Here is a 13413-nt window from a genome sequence, read left to right on the forward strand (position 1 = left end):
ATTGTCTACAGCTAACTCCATACCTGATAAACTTTGCAACTCAGTTATGTCAAAAGGATGTATCACATCACTCATCTCAAATTTCCATTTTTGATTTTCTCTATGCCACACAAGACAGGCAGTCAATTATATATTGAACAATAGAAGATCCTGCACAGAATCTTTGAAAAAACAGAAAACTTTATGAAATCTACAAAACTTACAAATACTTCCTGCAAACAGAGATATGTTTAAGATCCCAGTATAACAACTCTCATTTAAAGATAAAGCTCACCCCTCAGAAAACAGTGACAAGACAACAATTAAAGGGCTAAGGAAGAACTCAAACCCACTCATTTCATTGCTACAGCTTTAATATCCTTTCCAGAGCTCAAGCTGTTTATACAATGCAGCCGTTACTGGAACTGAGATATCATTAATACCATCACTTTTGTATGTAGGCTAATGCTTACCTCTACTGAATTACAACAGAACTCATCCAAACGTATATCCTTGAGTTAGGTAAATAGGATTTTTCTCTAAAACTACCTGATAAGAGCAATGAAGCAAACCTTACAAAATAGTTCATTTTTATTTTCCTTTCCCACTCCATTCCTATGGAGAAGATGGAACGTTCAATCCTCTCCTAAATACCCTGTCCTGTGAATAACCTCCACAGATAGAGAGACCGCTGATTTTTCAAGTCACAGCTAAGTCAAATATTTAGAAAGGTCTACCCCTTGGCAGCCAAGCTTTGTTTGCTACAAGGTATTTTTACAGCACGAGTACTATCTAACAAGTAAAACCATCAGGACATTGTTGAAGCGAAGTCTGGTAACACAAAGGAAATTTATACTGTTGAAGCATTACCCCAATATATTCATTTCATAAGGGTAGCTAAATCAACTTTCTCCCAAACGAACACGCTGTCTGGTATTTGTTCCCTCAACACCTTTCCTGCTAATACACATCACTGCAATATGTATGAAACAGCCAAAAAAAACACAAAACATGCATCACTTGTGAAAACAGCCAAAACTTTACAGCTTTAACAATGACTTCACATTATGCCTACCCGACAGTCTCATAGCAGGTCATCTGATTAAAGGAAGCTGTGCTAATCTATCTGATACCATAAATCCTATTAGTAACATGCACAGCAGCTTGTACATTTTCACAATGACAAAGGAATTATACGCAATCCACTGTCAGTTCCAGTGTTTTGGCATCGTATTAACTTTGAAAAGCTGTAGGTTTGTAGGGTTTTTTTATTACTTAAACAAAATACATATTGATTCCTATTTGACTCGTATTCCACAGAAAACACAGTAAATAAGATCAGAATTGCCTGTGGGACAAATTTGTGGTGTTCACTCTACCATTTACATGTTCCAAATAGAAGACAAACATTCAGAGGTGCCTTCTGACCCAAGTACACGTCTCCACATATAACATAAGAAAGGGATGGGATCACAAGCTTCTGGGATAGAAGCTTTATTTGAAGCAAACAAGCATGTGCTGGATAGCTCAAAGACAGTGGCTTACTACAGTGTACTGGTTAAAACAGAACAAAAGCTTACATAGAAAATAGGACAGAAAATACTGGCAATATCATAATGCCATTGTGTGAAGCAACAGTTTGTTTACACCTGGAACACTGAGTTCAGTTCCAGTTTCCACACCTCCAAAAAAGAACACAGAAGGTGTCTAGGGTTGACCAACTCAAGTTATGAGAGAACACCTCAGGAGATGGGTTAGCTTGCTGCTTGCTTTCTGAAAAATAGCTGAGTATCTAGTGATGGAAGAAGAAAAAAAAAATCTAACTGAAAAACTCCTTTCTATTCAACACACAACTAACCAGTAATGCTCACCACAGACTAAAGGGCTTTGCAAGATGCAGAAACATTTTTAGTTAATAGTCAGGAAGGTAATGAAAGTTCCACTTTTCCAAGAATATTAGTAGCAATTTCAATTACACAGAATATAAACACTGAAACTTTTTGCTTCTGCTTTAATACAGGAAGACTGAAAAGAACGGTCTGACAAAGAACCACTTTGCTAACAAGAAATTTGGCCCTGTTTTGTCACACATGGCTGATAAGTAATTTTTCATTCATGAGAGAATAACTGTTCTAATCATCTTATTTATTACAGTTCCCTGCCCTACTGAGATGAAACAGTTTCATCTATGGTCTCCCTCTGCTTTGCCAGTTCCATTTCTGAAGGCAGGCAGGCACTAACATCTATTATTTAGCAAGTTTCCTGGCCATTTTAAAATCCTTCCTGTTGACATAAGAGCACGCATACTACAGTTGAAAATAGGTAGACTTGCATAGACTAAGAAATAGCTAAAAAAATGGTTAGCCACTTTTTAAAAATAGTACAAGTTTCTCAAGCACTAGAAAAAAGGAACTACCTTATTCTTCTACTTACATTTTCTCTTACTACAGTAGAAAGCCAACTTCTGCTGTCAAACATGTAAATTCTGAAAAGAAAAACATCAGAATGAGTCCAATGATTAAGAAATAGCTTAAATTTCTTAACAAATTTAGCAGAAATTCAAATACTATGAAGGCAGAGATATTTTTTGTTACTTAATGTGAACAGCTGGCTTATCTTCATGAAGAAGAGGTACACTGCTTCAGTAGTAATATTAACATAACCAAAAGACTTGCTCAAGAAGTTTTTAATGTTCTTTTTAAATAAAACTCTTGCAATCCTCAGACCACTAGTTCTTCTCTCCCCTAGCAATACAGAATTCCCTACTGTTACAGTGTTTAGGGTTACGACAGAACACTGTCTCACTCACACAGCACTGGAATTTTCTCTGTTCTGCAAAGCGCCCCCCAAAATGTACATTTTCAAAGCACTGAAATGATTTCTGCTCAATACTGTTCCTGAGGTATGCTTGCTTTCTAAGCACAGTTAAATATCAAGATATCTATTTTATCAGAAGAAGTTACATAAACCTCCTACTAATGCGCTCAAGTGAGAGCACAACACCCTTCCCTCTAGAAGGGCGACAACTTCTAACCACTGAAGATACGAAAAAGTAATAATTGGCATATTAAACAACTAACACATTGCACGCTGGAAGACATTAACAATATAACATACAAATTGGCTTCACAGCAAATTGAGAAGGCTTCAAGAAATTTCAGACTTCTTCCTTTGGCAGCACAAAGTAATGATTATCATTCACCCCATGATTTGGGCTGTTCACAACTATGCATACATTTGAAAGAGCTGGGATCTCTCCTACCACAGAGCAAAACAAGGGCCACGAGTCACGTCAATGGAAACCTGAGTGTACACCTTCAAACCCACTGCATCAGGACAGCGAAAGATTATTTTAGGCATAAAGCAAGAATGTAATGAAGCGAAGTTATCTTAAATCAGAAGGCCTGTCTACAACTTGATGTACTTTAAACTGAACCGTTTACATGCAATGCAAGTTTCTGATTTTACAGTTCACTATTAGCTGTAAAATTTACCACCTACTTCAGCGCTCGGTATGGAGGTTAAGCTACTTAGGATATGGGTCATCCTCATCCAAGCCCATTTATAGATGAACAGTTTAGTACTGCGATTATGAAACTCCCAGCGTAAGCAGTTTTGCTTGTTACTGCCAGAACACCACACTTTCAGACATAAAACAGTAACTCACGCTTGGAGGCCAAATTTCTTCCCCCTCCCTGCACCCCTAAGGAAACAAACACATCTGACATGACCGTTTTAACATCTGAAAAAAAGAACCACTATTCATCTTTCAGAAGTTCACAGAGTAATTTATCCACACTGCAAACATCATGAAATCTAGTGGAATTCCAAGAGAATTACCTGAAACGTCAACAAGTAAAATTACACTGGAACACTAACAGCACACAGAATACACAAGAGCAAAGGCCAAAACACACACCATTATTGTCCTGTGCTGCACCCTCACTAATGCAGGAGAGGTGTTGCAGATTTCATATGCTTTCTGCAAAAAAGAAAAACAAAAACAAAACAAAAAAGCTACTTTAAGCAGCCTGCAAGAAGAGTAAGAAAGCATAAAGCAAGCTTTTCCACAAAATTCAGTTTATTCTTTTAAATCAGGTTAGATTTTCAGCTAGGTATGCTGAAAGCATCCTGTGATGCCTGCAGAATGCAAGCCTGGCACTGAGATATCTTCAATTCTGCATTACAGATGGAGCTCATTTAAGAACAAAACTAGGCAAACCACTTAAGAGAGAGAGTTGAATTGCCACAGCTTTCCATTTTTAGATAAAATGTAGCCTGGTAAAAGCAACATGTAAATTACAGGCTACCTCATTCATCACACCACAGTACTGGCTCAGCAAAAAATTAAAAAGAAATTCTTGTACTTCATACACTGCCTTAATCAGCCCTTATAGCCCTGCTTAGCTGACAGCTTGAGGTTCTCAGCATCAGGAACTAGGGTTTCTAAAACAGGAGAGAACAAAGTACCGCAGAATGCTTCAGGCTTGGTTCAAGTGGTTACACCATTACACCAAAGCACCTGGAGGTCAGCCAGCCCCACAGACGGCTAGGGGAACAACCAGGGTCCCCTTGCCCACAGCCTTCTGCACAGCAGGCTGGACTAAAAGGAAAAAATTGCAGCAACTCTCGGAGGACAAAAGCACCGTAACTTCCGGGTAAAGCTTCCCTACAGGTACTCACTGCTGTCAGTCTCATGGCTTTTAATTTAAATGTATTGAAGTAGTTACACCGAGGTGACAACTTCGCCTCAAACTCTCTCAACCCCAACACTCACCAGATTACTGGAGAGCCTCCAGCCAAAAGACACGAAGTTGATGAAGGGACTGGAGCATTGCTCTGATGAGGAGGTGCTGAGAGTTGCCCAGCCTGAAGGCGGCTGACGAGGGGGTTCGTCAATGTAATTTAAATTAGATCTCCGTCAACACTAGTAAAATCAAGTTTCCACAACCATCATGCCACTTCAATCTTAAATGATTGCATAAACCATCTTCCTACAAGACTGGTACATAAGGTCGGGATAGCCAAGGCACTCAGCAACGATTCCATTACAGGAAAAAAACAAACCCAAACTAATAGAAGATTGCTAGCAACCATCAGTGTTACTATTAAGGTAAAAAACACTTCAAATGAAGTCACTTTGCTGATCTAATCCATCTCCCTTAGCAACACCCACCCATGTGAAGGGGACGCCCAGCAAGGAGGGCTGGACACGGACAGACATTCACTGCTTTAGGATGCTTCGTTCCAGGCACCCAGCACTTACCACCACACTAACGTATCAAGCTACATGGCAGAGATAACAGCAGTAACACTAGCAATTGGAGGCTACTTTCCTTTATTAAAATTATTTCTTACACACTACATAGCTGATTACTATCACAGAACAGTATCTTAAAACCCAAGAGATTATGTGACCTTTTCCAATCACTGCCAACAACATAAAATCCCAGTTATGCCACTGGGAAACAGCAACTAGAAGTCAGAAATGTAAAGCTATGTTTCAGTGCTATTCTGTACACACAAAACTACCCTCAGTTTGATGGATTGGTCCTAACTTTCATCATAAGCAGCTTTATCAGACAGCAAAAAGCTTGGAAGGATATTGATATCCGTATGGATATTGCTCCTTCAAGAGCTGACCATAACTTTAACATCACAAGTGACATTTCCTTAGTTTTTCTTTACCTGTTTCCAGAAACCTGGAAAGCACTTTCCTCCTGTAGGGATTTGTGCACTTTTCCTCCACTGCTGACATTGCATTAGGAAAAAAAAATTACTCAAAGCAGCATGAAACACTGGAAGATCACTGGGTAAGGAACAGAGCTCGGTTCTAGGGCCTTACTGAAGTTCTGGCTACATTCCTCCATCCTGGAGCTTTGCTCACACAGAACAGCACATGAAACAGGAAAATCCAGACAGAAGAGATCTACACAAAACAGTCTGTGACCAGTCAACGTGGCCTTCCGTCAGTCTGCCTTCAAATAAGCTGTGAGGGCAGCAGTTTTAACACACAGTAAGTAACAATAATAACAGCGAAAAAAACATCATATATAGCTTCTAGTGCTCAGCAAAAAATAATTCAGCTTTTAGTTCAGAAAATTCATGGTAGAAACCAGCTGGTAACTAATATGGAAACTTTGTAATGCCTTGCAAAGCCCACATTCATTAGGACAGTTTCACATTCAAAGTCCCAAATTAAATTTGTCTCAGAAAATGTTACCTTTGTCTCCTCCAAATGTGTTACAAACTAATTCACAAAAAGTTAACTTCTATGCCCAAAATCCTCCATGTGTCACAGGCTATTTCCACGCAGTACAGCAGGGCTACTGAACGGATCACCCGACTCCACCTCCATCTGCTTTGCATAATCCACCAGCTTCTGCTTGCATGCCCAGATTTTCTAAGACCCGAGGACTCATCATTGCCTATATTTAAGAAGTATTTGAAAATAAGCCGTGACGGTAGTTTGCCATCTCTTAAAATGTAACACTGATCAGCAGAGAGCAGCGTAACACACAGCCCGGCAGCGCAGCGGCCCAGCTCCTGCCACCAACAGTGAACGAACTCAAGCTGCCTTCACGGAAGACAAGAGACAAGAGCCCTACTGCCAAAATACTCACATTTCCGGATGCTAATCCCATGACCTACATTTTAAAAAATCATACTGATGCAATATTTAAGCATAAAAATCTGGCCTGTAACAGGTCATTTCATTAATCCTTTCTAAATTCATCTGCAAGCTAGGTATGTTATTAAAAATCTTAATTCTAGGTACAGCATGGAATTTACATAAACAAATAGAAGAACTGACTATTGCAAACATACTTTTTGGAAAAGGGGTCTTATGAGATCTTTAAAGTAGTTCAGTATTAACAACTATTGTAGCTTTAGCAATCCAAGTTAAAAGGTTTTCTAAGTACATCCTTTCTGCCTTGTTCTGGAAGAAATTCACATTTAAAAGTATTTTAAGTGGCTGGCATAGGAAGCTAACTTGTTTTAAGAACAAAAATTACTGATGTTCAGTACCAGTTTTCAACAAACATTTTTAAATTGAGAATGTCAAAAGCCAAAACACTCCAGTTTTATTTTTTTTCCCTGAAGTTATCTATATGCAATTACTCCTGAAGAGCAACACATTATCAATAAACTGCATCAACTTCATCAAACTGGCCAGGGAATTTTTGGGTGTCCTCTTTCCTGACCTTACAATTAAAAGACAGTAAGTTGAGAAAACTTAAAAACTGTTTGCACATAAATTTCTAGCTATATCAGAAAAAAAAAAAGTTTCTGAAAATTGTCATGTAATAAAATATCTCCTTATTCAAAACCAAGCACTTTTTTTTTCAGTCATGTACTACCCGTCATCTCTCTTTCACACTGAAAAAGAAATCCAAGTCAGCACTGATGGAGAATATATTACTGTTAATTAACCAACACAGAAATGACTACGCATTTATTACTAGAGGCTTCTATCTGCAGAGCCTTACAGAAACCAAACAGTTGGTTCTAACTTCAATCATCATCTTTCACTGTTTCCTTTGACTCTCACCACTAACCTCCAGGTTTTTGGGGAGCATTTTCACTTCATTTGTAAACTGACCAGAGTGTTTACCCGAGCACAGCAGAGCATGTGCAATACAGCTATCTCCGTCCTACACCAACAGCAGCACCACTGACACACGCAGATTTTCTTCCTAGTCAGAATTATTGCCACGAACAGGGCAACAGCTCTAAAGGGGGTAATACTACTGGATTAAGTATTACTGGATCCAAACACCATCTCCCTAACACACAACTAGCACAAGTATTTTTGAGATATCAATTTTCCAGCAGGTTTTCAATTCATTTTCTGTGACTTGTGTTCAATGAGTCCTCACAAAGACTGACGCATTTATCAAGATTATTTCTTCAAATTCTCGCCCAGCAACTCCACAGCAGGTGCTCATGGGAGCACAACATGCGACTAGATAATGTCAAACAGGCATATGAACGGCTAGTTGCAAAAACGGGTACGGAGGTAGGCAATTACACCATCTCCTCTTACCAAAATCCTTAAGATTACAATAAAATCCATCAAGCGGATCAAGTGACATTCACTGACAGTTACAGGGTAAGATGAGAGCACGGATTTTCCGAAGGCCCAAACAATATTGCTCTCAGCTCTGCTGCCAACACATCTCTATCGGGATAGGTTGGCATGATCTTCCAATTTATCTGCTCAACACTACTAAAATGTGTGAAACAATACATGAATTACCATTACAGTGACATCAGGAGGTACATTAGGATCTTCTCTACAGTATTTATTTTATTAGAGGAGGGAACGGGCCATGTGATCACTTATTTACAATAAAGAACAAACTAAAGAATGAATACTAGTGAAAATACAATAAAATCAGTAAGACTCTACAAGTACGAGCACCAAAAATGAGAACTTCCTATTGTTGCATTCTTTATTTCCATGAACTTCAGCTTAACTATTTTAATCAACAGAAGCTGAATCATCCATTTTATCCTACAAATGCCAGCTAGTAGAGTCAACTCAGTCAAAGGAGAATGAGCTGCTTCCTATTTTCACCCTTTAAAGAATGCAAACGACCAACTTTCAGGATGCTATGTTTAGCAATGTTACTTTTTACATCTTTAAAAGTCAATTTAAAATTAGTAGAAAGACCCAATCTAATTAACAAGTTCTTATCCTTGAGCTGAGCAAGCCATTTACACATATATGTCACTCTTTTATGGACAATTTTGCTTCTGAAGGCGCTCTCCTTTCTTCCAAGCAAGTAGTCACCAATTTCAGTCGATATTCACAAGATTACCTGACTTATGGGACAGTGAGGTCCTTATAACGCTAATGAAAAACAATTTGCTTTTAGAAACAGAAAGATCATTTAAATCCTATCAAGTCAAAATTGTGCTTTATCATACAGACCAAAGAGTATCCCCCCAAAATGGTTTTCATTGTTAGGATCCGATCCTGGAGAAGTACTTCACTAACATGATTCTTCCTTCTGCTCTCATCAAGATCAACTCTGAGAAAATAAACAAGCTTTACCCTATTAAGATCTTAATGAGAAACACAAAAAAAACCAAAGGTACCCCCATCTTGTAGATAGTTATTAAATCTTCACCAGACTATTTAGTAACTACTAACAACTACCATAACTATTATCACATCCTGCTTCAACCAAAAAATGGTAGTTAAGACATTTGAACAAACTGTCTGCTCTCTTTGTGCCTCTGCTACCCAGACTATATGGCCTCAGAGATCATAACCAAAAGAAAAATATTTCTTCTTTACAACTCTGTTAGAGACCTTACCAAGCTTCTAATTACTAATTAATAAATACATTTATTTCACTGAAATAAAAATTTAGATGACTGAACTGCACACTTATCTTGGTTAACAAAGCATTATTAGAAAGAAGGTATGCTATACCACTAAATAACCACTTTCCAGCACCGGTCTGAAGATAATAAAAGTATTTATACTTAAAACCAACAAAAAAATCTTTTATCTGCTATATGCATGAAGTAATACTCAAGTAGAGATTAAAATATAGCATGACTTCCATAATCTTTTTACCCAAAATAGATTGAGTAATACTTTGTTCTCTAGCCCTGCAATCAACATAATCCATCTTTAGTCAATGCGCAAGCAGTTCCATTAGTTTTGATAACAATGATTTATACCTCCTAGTAGCTCATTGATTTCTCCCAGCAATTGCTGTATTTTGATATGTACCGTTGATATAAAACCAGTTCAGGTACAGGAGAACAGCAACAAGAAAAACAAGGCTGATGGACTGAAAAGTAGGGTAACGCAGGTGACTTTAAAGCCAGTAGGACTGAGAACGGGTTTTTAGGAACAGACAATGCAACAATGCTTAATGCCGATATGGAACGTAAACTTCAAGTACAACCCAGGGACAGCACCGCCAGAGAAAGCACAAAGGTACAACAGGAAATACTTGCTTTCACCCTTGGACATTCCGTGTTCCACAGTACTGCATTAACCCTCTTAAAACTGGCATCAGGCTAGGTCGCAGTTGTATTCCTCTAGATAGAATCAATCTGGGTAGGTGATAAAAATATAGAGGAAAACACAGTAATAGAAAAAATAAATCCGCTGGGGTTATGGGCCAGGGTGAGAATTAAATAAGACAAAGAAAACCGGACATATCAGAAGACAAAAATATACATGCCAGGTGAGGAAAGTAAAGCATGTTTAACAAATGCCTGTAACCTTCACATTTTTGCACCTATTTCCTGATCCTCTGCACACACACTTTACAGTCACTGTTTCATGCTTACTTGGAGTCATTGAACACTACCGTTGTGCAAAACTGTGGGTTTTTTTGTTGTTTTTTTGTGGGGAGGAAGGAGAGGGAAAAGGTGTTTTTGAGCTTGTTTTTAAAAAAGAAAACACACCAACTGTAGCAGACAATGCACCAATCGTCCCGGTCCTTTACAGATAGAAGCGGGGACTGTTGTAGCCTTACACGGAATATTAACGACTGACTTGTGAACAACATGGCTGTAGTCATACTCAGCTCCAGCTTCCCCCTCTGTTTGCTTCTAAGTTCCGTCATCTTCTGCAAGAGCTGAGCTGCTCATTAACTAGAAGCTGAACTATCAGTTTTACAGCACGGTGCATGGTCGAGAACTATTTGCCATCCGGGTTTCTTTAACAGGCTGGATCATGAAGCGAGGCAGCTGAAGAGCAGATGTCTGTGCCACCGTCTGCGACAGAGGGCAGCAATAACTGGCTTCCCCAGAGCGAGCCCTTTGGAGCTTAACTCACAACTGCAAGGATAAGGAAAAGCAACAACAACAAAACTATTACAGGATAATTTAGACTGAGAAATCGGAACCAAGCGAATGAAGTCTTGGATTCTCCACAGTATGTATCCGGAAAACAGGTAGTCACTGCTAACTAAGTGATACAGCTTAACGTGTTATGCTCAATTCCCAGAGCAGTCAACAAAAAGTATAATTTCCAAAGCCAAAGGTTTTTAAATGTTCCTGTTCTATATCATTTCACTTGAAGCATCACGCAGTCTTTTAACCATGTAACATTGCATATTAAGTTCTACAGTAAGACCTGCCACAAGGGCAATCAACTGCAGGTAGTTTTAAAAGCCACAACCAATTCTTCTAGGGTAAGAACCTGTATCTGTAGGAAACTACTTAACAGCTACACAAACAGAAGCCAAAAGTATTAATGCAATAGATAAATATCAATAAAGATAACGTATTTCTTAAGCAAATTACCCTAATATTGAGTTAGTTTTGCTACCCTGCTTAGACTCCCTGAAAACATCAGAGATGTGCCATTATTTTTTTTCCCCTCATTTGGCAAGGAGCATGACTGTGCATGGCACAGGATGAAATTCACAAGTTTAATAAACATCGCATGATCTTAGTACAGTATTGCTGGTACTATTTTAAATCCTTGCTCTGTATTCCTGTACACTAAGCTTTCAAGGGAGAAAAAGCTTCTCTCATATCAGAACGACCTACAAAGAAATCCTATTTTGATAACAAAACAGTTCATTTCTTGCCCTACTAAGTGAGAGCTCATAACAAAGCCATTGGTCAATGCCACCTTGCTTTTCTATACCACTCGCATTTATGTACAGTAATTTCAAGTAGTGGAAGGTCAACCTGTGCTTTGTGCAAGAGGTTCATCAGTTAACTGTCAAACCTACAAAGAAAGACAAAGAAATTCACTAAGACTGCAGAGCAACCTTGAAGTACCCATTTTAGGAGAAAACAGGCACTTCAGCAATTTGATTTCAAATACCTAGAAGACATTTTTTCTTTACTTTAGACAATCACAGCAGAAGTCAATGACTGTTACAGTTTAAGGATTTTAATATAATTTCTAACTTATTTTTAAATTCATGTAGACTATGGCTCCAACATGTACTATTCAAAAATTAGTTCATGGAGTGTGTAACTTAAAAAGATGTATTTATGCACCATTCATCCACAAAATCAGACTGGTTATTACTGGGTTTTGAGAAGCAAGAAGAGCAATTCCAACTACAAGTTTTCAGGCTCAACAGATCTATAAATCACTGGCCAGATAGGATCTGTCAACTTGTAGCAAAATCTAGGACTTCATAACCTGAAGCACAATTAAATTACTTTAAGCACCAAGCGAACTGTTCTTGATCTTCGTACACACAACACCTTTGCTAGACAGCAGCATATCTGCCTAAATCTTCAGCATTTTACCACTTCACAAAGAACATGCAACAGGAATATCAAACATATGCTCCAACAAAGAGAGTTCTTTAATTAGTACAGCACGATCTTATTTTGAGTACCAAAGGTTTCAGCAGACTATCACATCTACTTTGTTTTTCTAGACAAACAGAAAAAATTGCCACCACCCCCACCCCCCAAACACATTTGTTAGGCTAGCTGGAGAAAACAGTGCTGGGAACAAAACAGAAGAAATCCCAGAGGATAATAATCACGTTTCTTCTCAGCACCTTGAAGCACACAAACTAATGGTACTCAGCAGAGCATGTGTGTATTTACTGAAGACATAACACTGAGTTTCGTATTATGCAGCTGTAAGTCATGATGTTTTATGCACTGGAAGTTAAGTTTATGTATTTTTTATTTTTCAGATTAAAGCACTACTATGTTCGCTATCTAACATATACCTCAAATCATTTGGCATTAACCAAGATGTATCAGCTCAGCAATTAAAATGAACTTAAGTGGAACAGAACTAATTACATTTATGGCAGAAACAGACTCGCTGCACTAGTTTTCACCACTGAGATCTTACTAGAAAATATTAGTATTTCACTACTGAAGATAACTAAGCATCGACTTTTAATGTATCAGAATTAACAAAAAATGCACATTGATATCTTCTGTCCTTTTTAAGTCTTGGAGCTCCGACCTGCCTCCCATCCCTCGTTTCTGTAAAACACTGTTAAATGAAATTGCCCAAAAGGGTGGACAAAATACAAAGTATTCAGATTTTAAAACAGAACGTAGCAGGGCAGTTCAATTCCTCTCGTTTCTGATGAAAGCCACATCTCCCCCACGCACCATCACAAAAGGACATCAGTGCCTCAGGTAGTACTTTGCAATGCCTGACATCTGGACAGATACAAGCAGACTACATCTCTCCAAAATCATTTGTAGGCTTAACAGCCTGCTCAGTAACCCTCAGCAAAGGAAGTCTAGTAAACCATACTGTGTTACCACATACGTTCCATTAAGAATGAGAAAGTCCTTACGGTAAAGCACACACCGTTAATACTAGGTACTTATATTTCAGTTTCCTCTGAAGTTAAACTGCAATTTTGAAGTGAACAATTATAAATTCTTCTGTCAGGACAGAACTGGAAATCTGTTTCAACATGTCACAAAAAAAAAAAAACATTCAGCTTATCACAT

General features: G+C 38.3%; 1 protein-coding gene across 1 annotated transcript in view; it reads right to left on the reverse strand.

The window, feature by feature from the left end:
• The window catches only part of GNB1 (G protein subunit beta 1), a 45326-nt gene that overhangs the window by 24525 nt on the left and 7388 nt on the right, over positions 1 to 13413 (reverse strand). The window contains exon 2 of the mRNA XM_066982237.1: positions 2413 to 2464. The gene's annotated coding sequence lies outside the window, so the exon portion shown is untranslated. The remainder of the gene's footprint in view (positions 1 to 2412; positions 2465 to 13413) is intronic.

The sequence above is a fragment of the Anser cygnoides genome, chromosome 23, assembly GCF_040182565.1.
Source record: "Anser cygnoides isolate HZ-2024a breed goose chromosome 23, Taihu_goose_T2T_genome, whole genome shotgun sequence".
Lineage (NCBI taxonomy): Eukaryota > Metazoa > Chordata > Aves > Anseriformes > Anatidae > Anser > Anser cygnoides.